We start from the raw sequence: 15,508 nt of genomic DNA on the forward strand, positions 1-15,508 counted from the left end.
TATCAATCCGTAACCGGACATACATATAATTACATGGTATAATAAGATATAAAGAAAACAATTTTTTTCCTTAGTTGTTTCCTTTTACAATTAATTTCGGTCTATACACCATATACAAATATTTCTATTCATTCCTTTTTTGTTTCGCATTTCTGCTCCTCTAATTTCACCATTACGTAATTTTTTAATTCACCCGATCAACAAATTCACTCTCCGGAGTTCACCCTCCTAGATCCTCTTCAGTGACCCACTAAACAAATTCACTATAAGACGGCAATGTTAGATCAGACCATCATTTATAGTCACAGCAGTAGATCAGTTTACCAATTTACTCTATTATAATTAAAAAAAAAATTTCTGTAGATTTGACTTTAATTTCTTATGCCATCTCGTTTACTAAAGGTTTTATGAAGTTCATCTAATAATGTTCTTATAGGAAACCTGCTTGAAAGGGTATAGAGTTGAATTATTAATCGGTAGAAAAAAAGAATCCTAAGATAAAACACTACCAAAATGTGCTGTATGACTGAAGACTATGCTGTTACGACACAATGAAAACTGAAATATACTGACAGACACATCTACTGTTATTTATTTTGATATTGGTTTTACTTTTATTTTATTTTTTTCAACATATGCCGATGACACATATATACTGTCTGCAACAACGACCCTACTAATGCATCACAAACTCTACACTCACACATAACATTCATTGTAGAATGGTATCAAAATTGGAGATTCAAAATAAATCTTGACAAATTCTTTTTAAATGCTCCACTAACGCCTGTTGAACAGATTCGATACTTATACTCAATACTTATATCGATACTCGATCACTACAAAACTTACTTGGCAAACGCTCTAAACTTCCCATTCACTACAGACAATTATTATACACTATGATAATCAGACCAATTTGGACATATTGAATTGAGCTCTGGGATTCTACCAAACCATCAAATTTCACTCCCATCAAATCCTTACAATCCAAAATCCTTATTACGTTACAAATAAACTCATCCACAAAGACCGTAACATGCCATTAGTTGAAAAGTTGGCCCAAAACAGATATGGATTTTTTCATTCCAAACTCCTTACCCATCCTAACGCATTAGTTCATAATCTCGTCCTTAACAATCCCTGATAATCATCCGAGGCATCTGAAAAGAAGATGGCTACGGGACCATCTAATTTATATTAATGATTGAAGTACCACCAATGGGCGGTTCCTTCCCAAAATTTACAAGTGTTTGAAATATTCATCCAGTTTACTTATTTTATTTATTAATTTGTACAGTTGTAAATTAAATAAATAAATAATACTTTTCTTTTCATGTTTTCCTTTAATAATTCTCTCCAATATAATTTAACTGTAATGAAGAATTCTTAAGAGACTGTGTGTCTCAGAGAAAACTGATTTTTCAATCAATCTTGAACTCTCAGAAAAGCAATCAAAATTCAATAAAATGGACAAAATTTTAATTTTTTTTCTACATCTTCAAAGTTCAATTATTCCGGAAACTTACTAAGTATTTCTTTAATATTCTTAATCATTTTATTCAGGAGATAATCCATTAACACGACTTCCTGACATAATTTAGAGGATATCGCTGCCTCCAGGATTAGATTAGGAATAGAAAAGGACAATTAGCAATTATTAAGAGACGTGATACAATAAAGCGCTAATGAGAGCTGGCGTGGGATATGCACTTACAAAGGATACAAGGACTAAAAGTGTCCTTGGTGTTCCTCTCAGCCCTCCTCCATCCTCCCTTCTATTTTATAGCAGGCATTTATAGCCCGCCACGTTTCCTTGGAGTACTTTTAGTATTAATAAAATTATATCTCCTTTCAGCTCCGGTGATAAATCATTTCACTTTAGCTTGCTAAAATCTATTCCCTTCTTCAGGGATAGATTTAAATTTTCATCTTAAGTTCTAATAGGCGGCAATATCGCTGATTCGCATCCATGGTTCATGGATCATCTATTAACATTTTTTTGGTTTTAATTTTATTTGAAATTAGACGTATTTCAAATATATTATCGTAGACTGGGGTTATTTAATCTACTTGGTCTTACCTTCAACATGTATCAGATTTTTAATTTTTTTTTATTTGAAATTAGACGTATTTCAAATATACTATCGGAGATTGGGGTTACTTAATCTACTTGGTCTTACCTTCAGCCTGTTTCAGATTTTTTAGTTGTTTTTTTATTTGAAATTAGACGTATTTCAAATATATTATTGTAGACTGGTGTTACTTAATCTACTTGGTCTTACTTTCAGCCTGTATCAGATATTTAATTTTTTTTTAACTTGAAATAGACGTATTTCAAATATATTATTGTAGACTGATGTTACTTAATCAACTTGGTCTTACTTTCAGCCTGTATCAGATATTTAATTTTTTTTTATTTGAAATTAGACGTATTTCAAATATATTATTGTAGACTGGTGTTATTTAATCTACTTGGTCTTACCTTCAACCTGTATCAGATATTTAATTTTTTTTTTATTTGAAATTAGACGTATTTCAAATATATTATTGTAGACTGGTGTTACTTAATCTACTTGGTCTTACCTTCAACCTGTATCAGATATTTAATTTTTTTTTTATTTGAAATTAGACGTATACGACGTAGACGTACTTAATCTACAATGTCCAGCCCTCAGATTGTTTCAATTTTTTTGGTTTTATTTTTATTTCTAATTAGACGTACTTCAAGCATGTTATCTACTGAGATTAGTTAATCTACTTGATCCTGTACCGCTATAATCCATGAAGGGTGTAAAGAACTATTGTAGCTAAACCAACTGTTGTGCAAGGAAGTGATTTGGTCAGAATCAAGCTCAACTTCCAGATTTTTACCTAATTAAGGGTACGCTCTTTATATGAGGCTGAGTGGACCCAAGAGGGCTCCAAAAATCCATTGGAGTTGATTCGTGACTACAGTGTAAGATAAACAGTCAATTATATATTTCCAATTTTTTATTATTTTTTTTTTAGTATGAATGTAATCAATTTTCACTTTTTCCTATTGCCCGACAACGTTGGGCGAATTTTAATGTTCATCAATAAATAAAGTTTTGAAATAAAAAATAATAAATAAATAAGATGGAAAATATAAATAAATTAAGTAAGATATATAAATAATATATTATGTTTTTCTCAAGATTGTTATTATTGTTTCAAAATATAATATTTATCCTAGTTAAGTCCCAAAAAACTTTTTTATTGTAAGGAAGTGATGACAGTGATGGAAGTGTAATGTTTATGTATAAGTAAAACTAACCATAAGTAAACCATTAAAATTTAATGGAAAAGGGATAAAATAGGGTGGTTTTGACTGAAATTAATGACCTGGGATAAATAGCCTGCAAAAACTTTTAAATTGGATGTGAGCTACATATTTATGTATAAGATTGTCCTTGGGGGTGGCTGAATTGGCCGAAACGTTAGACTTTTAAAGAATTGATAAGAAGATAATGTTTTTTATTTTAATATTTTTATTGAAATTTACAACTGTATATTATATAATACATTCTGTAATTTTGATCTTAGTTAAAATGGTGTGTTACTGGCGTGTAGAGCAACTACCCATTGGTAGCACTCTAATGACATTTTACATTAGCAGGTCTCGTGGCCATCAACTTTTCAGGCACCTCGAAGGATTGTCAGGAATGGAAGAGGATGCAATGTTCGAAACTAGGGTTTGTGTGGTTAGGGAGTTTGTAATGGAAAGAGTGATATCTGGTTCGGGCTAGATCGGTTACATAGGGAACATTAAGGTCTTTATGTATGATTTTATTTGTGACAAAGTAAGGAGCATTGAGGATTTTTCGAAGGATTTTGGATTGTAAGGATTGGATGCGAGAGGAATTCGAAGGTTTAGTGGAGCCCCAATGTTCAAGAAGGTAATGTTAAAAACAAATAAATAAGTGAAAATAAAAACAAATTTTTCAAAGATAAAGGAGCTAAAATCACATTGATATTTAAATTTTGAAAAGCGCATCACCTCCTTTGTAAATTATCTTCGATTTTATTTATTATTTTTATTAAGGTTAGAATCATGTACATCTGTGCGTACTTAAATGTGTGTGTAGATTTATAACTTTAACAACCCATAAGCGTTGATGACCAAAAGGTTTTGTGCCTTAAAACAAGACTAAACAACTGTTCAAATTACGAAAGATACTAAATATTTACTTCCTCTAACATCTGTCAGTTTTCCTTATTTAATAAAATGCTACCACTACCTTGGTTTTGGAATACCTTGAAAAGGGCCATGAGAATTTAGTTCCACAATGAAATAGTTTTTTATGATAACGATAATGTTCCCATTTCCACACAATATCACAATGTTCTACAAGGTAATTAGTTGAAAAATTAATATACAGAGGCCGAAATTTTTCGAAAACTACAAGAAAAAACGTGTGAACTTTAGCCAAAAGCATTAGAATTTCGTATGGTTCAGTCTTCCGTTGACAACTAGTGACTAAATATTAACATTGTGAGTAATGACTTTCGATCTTCCTACTCCGACGGTTTTCAGCATCGTCATGATTTTGCGCTATATATCAGTGAGTATACTAAGTAAGATTATTCTGTCCTGGTTTATTTCTGTATAAATTCAATTCGCTAATATAGCGGAGTGTATCAAAAAATGATCACTAACAAATTCAAGATTGCAAAACACGCTAAAAATTATAATCCTATTTAATGCTTACCCATACTTAATAATCCCTTTAGAGATTTCTCTAAGCTTATTTAATTCCATTCGACTTCTTTTAAAAAAAGCCTCAATTTAGTTATTTGTTTCAAAGAAGAAACATGACAGTGTCCTACAAATTTCTCATAATTTAAAAAAAAACAAATTCAAGGCAAAATTATTAAATATGAAGGGGAAGATGTCTTTGAAATTTATTATTTTGTCTATGGATTCTGCTGAGTCTTTAAGGGCCAATTCTCTTGTACGAGGAATTTTATTATTTTCGAAGGAATGACGAAATGATGAGCATTCTTCAATTATATGCTTTATCGATAATGGGGACTGACAGGTTTGGCATATAGGCTGGTCCTCTTTTGTGATTAAGTGGAAGTGTTTTAATTTGGAATGTCCTATTCCTACTCTTGCAACAACTACTTCTTCTCTTATGTTTCCCCTTATGGCACTTGTCCACTTTTAACATTTCTTAGTTTATTGGTGAGTGGTACGTCAGCCCACATTGAATCCCAACTTTTTTGGTTTCTGTTCCTTAAAAATGCCTTTATGTCTTTCGGCTCGTAAATTTGGAGTGGTGGAACGTTCATTGTAGCAGCCTCTTTAGCCGCTTTATCCGCTGCCTCATTTCCAGTTATTCCTGAGTCCCCTGAAGTCCAGAGAAAGATTACCCTTTTTTTTAAAATGTTTTTAGCATGTCTATATAGTTGTGAATTATGTCTATCATAGGTCCGCTTTGACTGAAGTTTGATAGACTCTGGAGTGCAGACATTGAATCTGTACAAATAAGTATGTTTGAGTATTCACTTTCTATGGATAAATGAAGTGCTGTTGAAATCGCCTGAAGTTCAGCACTAAATATTGTTGAGTATGTGGTACATTTTTTAGCGCTGCGTTGGTTGAGATCATCGTTTCGTTTAGTTCAAGAGCCCCCCCCAAAAAAGCAGTTATTTCACCCCACTTTTTAATTACTTTTATGAAAACTCTGTATAATTACTAGTCAAAACTGATGAGTCTGCCAAGTATAGGTTGGGGGAATAAAAAATGGTGGCTGTTTCAAAATGTTAAAAATAAGTAATTTTTGATTCAGTGTTCCTTATCGTTAAACTACTTACAGCACTAGAAATCCTCATATGACATCATTTAAAGTAGAGTAAATTTTCTAAAATATGAGTCAATAGTTCAATAGTATTCGAGATATAATAGCTTTTCAAAAAGTTTCATTTCATAAAAATGTTGTACAGAATTAGTACGTTCTTATTAAAGCTGGTACGATTTATAATATAGAATGAATTATATCTAGCGATAAAACTAATAATTCAATTAAAAAATACTAAAATAAAAATAATTTAAAAAAGTAATGTAAAAACTTATGAAGTGAATAATAATGAAACGGATTTACAATTAATAATAATGTTCTAATAGTACAAGAGCCGGGAGGAGAAAAAAGCAGTTATTTCACCCCAATTTTTGATTACTTTAATAAAAATCAGGTACAATTACTAGACGAAATTGATGAGTCAACCAAGTATAGGTGGGGGAAATAAAAAATGGCGGCTGTTTTAAAACTTTAAGAAACATTAATTTTTCACTCTATATCTTAAAAAATACCAACATAATAGAAAATCTAAAAGAACATTATTTAAAGAAGAGTAAATTTGTTGAAATATTAGCCCTAATAGAGCTATTTACGTCCAATAGTTCTCGAGATATTGCTTTTTAAACAGCAACATTTCTTAAAAATATACTGAAAGATCAATAGTTAGTGAATTTATTTTGAAAAATCTATATCTTAAAAACCATTTGACATGCAAATGTCTGTTAGAACTCAAATTAAAGCTAGTTTAATGGGCTATAAAGTAATTCATGACGTTTATCATCTTAGGAGTAGTAGTTTTCATGATATTTGCTAAAATAAATTTATTTATAGTTGTTCGGACAAATTTTCATTTGCCAAATTTATATTCATATAAACTCATTCATATCATATCATAAAAAATACTACCCCTACGAAGATAAGTGTCATAAACTACTTTATAGTAAGTTAAATATTCTTTATTATGAGTACTAGCAGATATATGTGCGTCTTATAGGTCTAGAGATTTATTTTTTCAAACTAGAAATTAACAGTTTTAGAATTTATTTTGTCAATTATCATAAAAACTACTACTCCTACAAAAATAAACGTTATAAACTATTTTATATTAAATTAAAACTAACTTTAATTTAAGAGCTGACAGACATCTCTACATTCAATGGTTTCTGAACTAAAGTTTTTCATAAATCAAACTTATAATCCGGAGAACTATAAATAAATTTTTTTAGCAAAAATCATGAAAACTACTATCCCTACGACGGTAAAGGTCATAAAATACAATATACTAAGTTAATGTAAGTGCTAATAGACATCTGTACGTCACATAGTTCCTGAGATATAGATTTCTCAAAATAAATTAATACTAATCTTTCAGTAAATTTTTAAGAAATGTTGCTTTTTAAAAAGCTATATCTCGATAACTATTAGACGTAAATAGCTCTGTTAGGGCTAATATTTCAGAAAATTTACTCTTTAAATGATGTTCTTTTAGATTTGATGGTAGTTTTTAAGATATAGAGCTCCAAATGAAAAATTAATGTTTTTATACAGCCGCCATTTTTTTATTTCCTCACCTATACTTGGCAGACTCATCAGTTTTGACTAGTAATTATACATAGATTTTATTAAAGTGATCAAAAATTGTGGTGAAATAACTGTATTTTTTTCTTCCCGGCTCTTGTACTAAGAGATTTAACAGGCTGACCCTATAATTAAAACTGCTATGGGATTTAGAATACCGTAACACAGTTATTCTAATAATTCTAATTATTTTACCATTCCAAATTACAGCTTAGGATTATTAGTTGTCTCTTGTGTGTTCAGGGTTTCAGCTTTCTGGGTTCAACTCTAGCGGTTCTTGCTCATCGGACTTTCTTCTCTCGTCCACTCTTCTTACGTGTTCTCTTTCGATGACTTCCTCAGAATAAATCTTCTTCGTTCTTCGTTGATTAAATTCTAAAATTTAATACAATAATTGCTATTAAAATTTACAAAAAATTATTTCTAGGGGGTCACTAAGAAATATTTTTTCCTGAAGGGGAGTGGTAGGACAAAAACGTTTGGGATCCACTGATATAGATGGTCTAAACGGCATCTGAGTTGCTCTTGACTGTCTAGAACGAACTTAAATTAACATTTTATTCCAGAAATAATTATTTAAAAATATAAGATTCGAATAAAATAAATTATCTCGAAGATTTATTTTAAAAATCTAAAGTAGATTTTATCCCTCATACCTTCCAATCCCACATCACCACCCATGAAGAATGGTGCCAAAATTGGAGGATTAAAATTAATTCCAATAAATCCCACCAAATCACATTTACCTTTCGACGTAAACCCATGACTTCTTGCTCTACAGTATCCTTTAATAATACCCCTCTTATTCATGTCGAACAGATCCGTTAATTAGGATTACATCTGGACAAACGACTGACATGGAATACTCATACAAGATTAAAAAGACAGGAAACTGCTCGTCGATTCCGACAATTACAGCATTTACTAGACAAACGGTCTAAATTGCCAATCCATTACAAAAGACTGATCTACATGATTATTATAAGGCATATCTGGACATACGGAGTTGAGCTTTGGGGCTCCACTAAACCTTCGTAAAATCCTTACTTTGTCACAAATCAAGTCATCCATCAGGACCTCAATGTTCCATATGTTGCCGATTTGGCCAGAACCAGATACCATTCCTTCCATGATAAACTTCTCAACCACCCAAATCCATTTGTTTCTAACCTGGCTTCTCCTGTATTACCTAGTAATCTTCCTAGGCGTCTGAAAAGAAGATGGCCTCGAGATCTTCGTCTCTAGAAATGTTATTGGAGTTCTATCAGTGGGTAGATTCTCCACATATTCGTATCATGTCACTATGTGACCTACAGTAAATTTCCTTGTTGTATATATTTGTATACAGTTGTAAATAACAATAAATAAATTATTAAAAAAAATATTTTATCCAGGTCTACGATAAAATTGATGTCAAGGCAGACCTCTTCCTTCAAATGCGCATGCCATTCGACATTGGTAAGATATTCTCGACCAATTAGGTAAGAAAAAGTGGCCCAATTAGCAAGCACAAATCGATCCATTACTTGGAATAGTAATCTATGAACAAACAAAACAATGCAGGATAAAGATAAAATGAGACAGTGACAGTGAAGAAGTGACATCATATCGGCTTTATTATAGCTTTAGCATAGTTAAAAATTGATTAGTTATACTAAAATATTTAATGTAAAGCTTTACGTCAAACTTTAGAAATAGTAAAAAATCAATTGTTGAACGATATTTCTGATTTTAACAACTTAAAAATTATTAAAAAAAATTAAATCTGTACCACTGGACTACAACCAGTGAAAGGTCCGGGGTTCAGTACTTTGTAACGATTCGCTGTTACTAGACCAACTGTTGTGCAAGGAGGTGATTTGGTCAGAAACATGCTAGACCGCCAGATTTTGACTCAATTAAGGGTACCTAATTAAAGAGGCTGGGCGGACTCCAGGAGGGCTCCAAAAACCCATAGGAGTTGACTCACGGCCACAGTGTAAGAGAAAAATAATTTTGGAAGATTATTGATTGACCGTGTCTAAAGATGAAAGGAATATGGTCCGGGTGCGGTCAAAAAAAAAAAACTCAAATAGTAGAAATATACTATATTAATGAGCTAACGTTTCGCCCCACGTTGCAGGGCTTCTTCAGGGCTATTTTGACGGCAGTCAAAACTAAAAATGATGTTTTTAGTTTTGACTGCCGTCAAAATAGCCCTGAAGAAGCCCTGCAACGTGGGGCGAAACGTTGGCTCATTAATATAGTATATTTCTACTATTTGAGTTTTGTTTTTTTTACCGCACCCGGACCATATTCCTTTCAAAAATAATTTTGGTTCGAACTTGGGTCGTTAGAGTTAGTCGCCACGCGCCTTATCCCGTGGTCACCGCGCTTAAGCCAAAATTATAGATTGGCCAAAATTCCAGTTAATAATGTAAACACGAATTTTTATGATTTAATACGGGAAAAAAATAATTTTGTATAAAAATCTAGTGGCTTGAAATAAAGGGTTTTTTTTAAAGGCCGATAGAACTTGAAATTGTAAAAAATAACACAAAAAATTAAATTGTAATTAAAATTTTTTTTTTATTCGAAAGATCAATACGTGACATTAACATTTGAAAATGATTTCGGGCATATGGGCACCGCGGCTGTTCTTGACGAAGCGCATTCTGTAAAATTGTGTTCAGCGATGAGGCGCATTTTTGGCTTAACGGGTTTGTTAATAAGCAAAATTGCCGCATATGGTCGTGCGATTTGACACCTCTCGATTATTTCCTGTGGGGCTACGTGAAGTCACTGGTTTATGCTGATAAACCAGCAACAATTGACGCCTTAGAGGCCAGCATTGTTCGTGTTATTCGTGACATACGGCCAGCAGTGCTCGAAAAAGTGGCCCAAAATTGGACGTCCAGAATGCGCTTCGTCAAGAACAGCCGCGGTGCCCATATGCCCGAAATCATTTTCAGATGTTAATGTCACGTATTGATCTTTCGAATAAAAAAAAATTTTTGATTACAATTTAATTTTTTGTGTTATTTTTTACAATTTCAAGTTCTATCGGGCTTAAAAAAACACCCTATATTTGTGACTTAATTAATTTAATTTAGTTGAACGATTTATGATTTTAACAATTTACTAAGTGAGTGCGGTGGGACAGTTGTAATTATACTACTTATCTTATCCCATCCTTACATTCCTCCGCGAAGATAAAACGAAAGTAGCCAAGAGACCTTTTGTAAAATAAAACTGACTGTTGGAGTCTGGCAATGGTCTGGTGCTCTGCTCATGTAGAGTGATTGTGGCTTTAGCACACTTACTCAGCCTCCACTGGCTCATTGTGGCTGCGCTGGGATCTCCAAGAGCATTACTTTACTCCTCATGCGTGGGGTAGAGTGGGCTCGGGGATCCTTAGGTAGAGATTATAAATACTGTATATTATTTATTTTACTTAGTTTGATTATATTTATTTCATTTACTTATTTTTCTTTTTATATAATGTGTTTAATCTGTAGTCACAAACCAGGGCAAAAAATCTTGTTGGTTGTGCTGAAAACGGGATTTTGTTAGGTCATTTCCAATCTGGTTTGTTTATGGTCCAATGCCAAGAGTCGCGGCACCCAACTTGCGGATAATTTTTTCATTCCCAATTCTTTGGGTGAAAGAAAATAAAAGTGGCTTTAGATATAAATAATGTTTTCACTTACTCGAGATTGGTTAATATTGTTTAAATAAATCAAATTAAATTGTATCTGATTTAAGTCTCGAAACTTTCCCTAAGTAATTTTTTTTCTATAAAAAATGAACTATTACTTTTTTTTTTGTCTAGTTGTTTGTCTTGGTAGACTGATCTACTGCTGTGACTATGAATGATGGTCTGATCTCACATTACCGTCTAATATTGAATTTTTTTAGCGGGTCACTGAAGAGGATCTAGGAGAGTGAATTCCGGAGAGCAAATTTGTTGATCGGGTGAATTGAATAATTGAGCAGAAATGAGAGGGAAAAATAGGAGTGAGTGAAACATTTGTATTGGTTGTACAGACCGAAATGGATTGTAAAAGAAAACTGTAGGGGTGAAAAAAAATTGTTTATTATATCCTATTATTGTATATCTTTTTTTTCTGATTATACCATGTGTGTGTAATGCAAATATGTCCGATTACGGATTGATAAGTATGCTGTGTGAGATGGCAACCTAATGTATTTAGGCAGCATAGATGAATAAATAAAGTATTTCTCTCTTCTCTACGTATCACCTTAACCACCCTGACCTAACACAACAATCTTCCAGTGGAAAGCGCCACCGATTAAACATTCAGAGCTCTTCTATCCTGAAGTTAATAAGGTCTTTTATAACACTGGCTTGGTGCATTACGATGTTTCCAATGCCACCTGGATTAGCTGCAATAAAACTGCAATAAGTCCCTGAATAATTGTAGAGGTTATTTCATTGCAAATAACAACGCAGACGTCATCACCACTTGTTTGCTAGTCAACATGGCAACACAGACCAAGCTATTCGTTTCGTTAGTAATTCTGAGTACGTAAAATGGCAGACCAATGAATTAAATTATATTAAATTTTATGAAATACATTAGTTATTTTAGTGTATAAAATTATAGTTATATCGTGAAATCTGGTGATTAAGCAACATCGAGATATTTATATTCACTATATTCGCCTCAAAGGCGTTTGATTTTCAGCGAGCAGCCCTGATGAAGCCCTGCAAAGTGAGGCGAAACGTCGGAAAATAAATAGATGTAAACTATTTTTGTTTCTCCTTTGACCATCTTCCTATACATACAAATTATAATTGTAATTGCAGTTTCTGTTTTCCTTATAAAGCCTCTGGAGTAGAACCTCTGGAACTGAAACTACTCTCCGAAGAGCTGTGACATAAGTAGTTACAATAGCATGGCAATGTCATTCCTCGGTTTGTGGTCGCAAAGACTGTGGTCGGTCGGGCTTTGTTTCCTTCGTCTTCAGACCTCGAAGGACCTCTGTCGTCAGCGACATCTGTCGTTCCACCTCCGCTCTGCTATCCCTTGTTGCCACATTGTCACGTTCTGTCATTTCGTAATGTCACTCCAAAAAAAAAAAAAAAAAAAAAATGTAAAATAGCGATAATTTCCAGTTCTCGCTTGTGCCTCTTCAGAGCAGGTGTGTCATTCTTATGTTTTGGAGTTTCTGAACTTTTCCAAAAAGAAAAGTCAATTTTTTTGAATTTAATTTGATCTAGAATATTAGTATAGATGTTCATGATAAAAACTTGATTATCCATTGTCAGTTATTCAGTATTAGCATTGTATCCTCAGTACCGAAGGTTGATTTCGGAATCAAGTGAAATAAAGTTAAATATTTTATTTTTCTTCAAATTGAAAATTTCATTCAGATTTGGAGTTTCAGACAATAAAGAACAGAATTGCGTCATTTAAAAAACAACTTTATGCAGGCTATTCTGACCTTATGAGACATTAAAACATTTGGGAATCATATAATTTTGTTAATAAATAATTTTAAGATTCTGACTAATCTATTTACAGATACTATTTTGTTAATTCTTCAAAATAAATTAAAAATTAAAACGTTTTATTACAGTCAACCTCCTTTGTTAAAAGTTATTACAACAATATTTGTAACCTTCCATTCACTCAGGTCATGCGATTAATTTATTATTGAAATTCATATCATGGTTATTATAATTATTAACATTAATTAAGCATGAAACCAAAAACCAGCATACTTTTTATTTTTAAAATACTATGAATTTACATTACGAAAATAATACATTCAATAATAAATTAAATTATAAAAATATGGGATAAAATTAATGTTGATAATTATAATTAACCTTGATATGAATTTTAATAATAAAATATAGAGGAAATTTAACCAAAATATAGTTGTAATAAATACGTGACTTGAGTGAAGGAAAAGTTACAAATATTGTTGTGATAAATTTTAATAAAGAAAGTTGTCCTAATACCAAATTAGTCAATTGTTTACATTAAATTAAAAATTAAAACGTTTTATCAAAGTCAACCTTCTTTCATAAAATTTATCTACAACAATTTATTTCCTCTTTATTTTATTATTAAAATCATATCAAGGTTAATTATGATTATCAACATTAATTTTATCCCATATTTTTCATAATTTAATTTTACTTAAAATCTCTGCATAGTCGTGTCTGTTTTAAAATTAGCTTTATAATTAATGTCTTCTGATATGTAAATAGACTCCAGTATCTCTCTTTTGATTATTATCTCTATGTAAAATTATAGTATTTTCAAAATCAAAAGTATGCTGCTTTTTGGTTGTATCCTTAATTAATGTTAATAAATATAATTAACCATGATATGAATTTTAATAATATAATAAAGAGGAATTTTAACCAAAACTTAGTTTTTAATAAACAAATTAATTGCGTGGCCTGAATAAAGGGAAGGTTACGAAAATTGTGATAAATTTTAACAAAGAAGGTTGACTGTGATAAAACGTTTAACTTTAACGTTTTAAATTTATCATGAAAAATTGACAAAATAGTTAATTTTAAATATAGCAGAAATATATGTACATAACAACCCATCATGGTCATACACAATTATATTAAATTAAAATCTAAATAAGCACCACATGCATGCTGTTGGGGCGAGGGGCTTTTCTTAAATGAACCAACTTACCTCTTCCCCCTAAAAAAAATCGTTCGCTGGTTCGGTGAGATGAAAAATAAATAACGGAGGACCTGCAAAGATTGTGAACACAAAAATAATAAAGAATAAAAAAAAAGTAGAGAATAAAAAAAACCCTTCCAAACTGGTATACAAATTTAATAAAATTAAAATATAAAACAAAAATAAATAATAAAAAAAAACTGTTACTGTTGTTATAAAAAAAATAAAGAAAAGAAAATAATTTGATAAATACATAAACAAAATCGCCTCTCTTTAACTATAAAAAAAAATGTTCTACTATTAATTAGAATAACTCCGCAGCGCTAAAATGATGCAAGCTCGAAGGAAAAAAAAACCACTCACAGTAGTGGTATGCGCATACCGCTCGTCTTTAACCTCCGCCGTCTTCAAACGTCGATTGGTGGGTGAGGGTCATGAGCTGAACCCCCAAAAAATCTTTGAATGCCTCAAAGCGGTGAGCCGGTGGGTGTCTCTCAATGTAACTTCTTGGCTCCAGGCAGCGGACTGTAGACTGTAGGCTCCCTTATCGGTCCCTGTATACAGGCCGTAATCCCATTGCAGCCTGCAATGTTGTTGTATATGTGACGAGCCGCAGCGATGTATTTCTATTATACTCGCATATCACAACAAGCCTCCTATTTACTTTATAAATTCTAACGTAATTTTAATTACAAAATAAAACTGAATCGTTATTAAAAAATGCAATTAACTTATAATTAACAAAAAATAAAAAACCAGTTGGAAGTAAATAAAATTAAACTAAATAAACAAAATATATACTTTTGGGCTTTAACACATGCATAAAAATATAATAATAGTAATAATGAAGGCCTAACAAACCCAAAGGTTGGATGCCGATACCACCAATCGCTCTCTGCATTCATCCTTCCAGTGATAACCCTCCAAACCCAAATCTACTAAATCAGTTTTAACGCAATCCACCTACGTTTCAGTCTACCCCTCGAACGGTTACCCGTCTGTTCTGGGATAATTGACATTTCAGGGGTTACTGAGTCCCAAAACGTTACATGCACATCTTATTTCCCGCAAAGCTAAAACCTGAATCATATTTGCCGAACAACTCAAACCCCCTAGTTTCTAACCTTGCATCCTCTTCCATTCCTGAGAATCCTCCGAGGCGCCTGAAAAGAAGATGAGAGCTGCTAATGTAAAATGTCATTATAGTGCTACCAATGGGTAGTTTCTCTACACGCCTGTAACACTTCATTTTAACTAAGATCAAATTTACTGAATGTATTATATAATATACAGTTTTAAATTTCAATAAAGATATTAAATATATAAGTTATCTTTTACTGAAGTGAAACTAAAAACAATAGGAGAGATAGGAGTGCGAAATGAAACGCTTGAAGTGCTCTCAAAGACTATCTAGATCGGTTGGTCTTTCCACAGTTGAGTCTTCAT

Source organism: Halyomorpha halys, unplaced genomic scaffold, assembly GCF_000696795.3.
Source record: "Halyomorpha halys isolate HHAL.00 unplaced genomic scaffold, Hhal_1.1 Scaffold282.1, whole genome shotgun sequence".
In the NCBI taxonomy this organism is placed as follows: domain Eukaryota; kingdom Metazoa; phylum Arthropoda; class Insecta; order Hemiptera; family Pentatomidae; genus Halyomorpha; species Halyomorpha halys.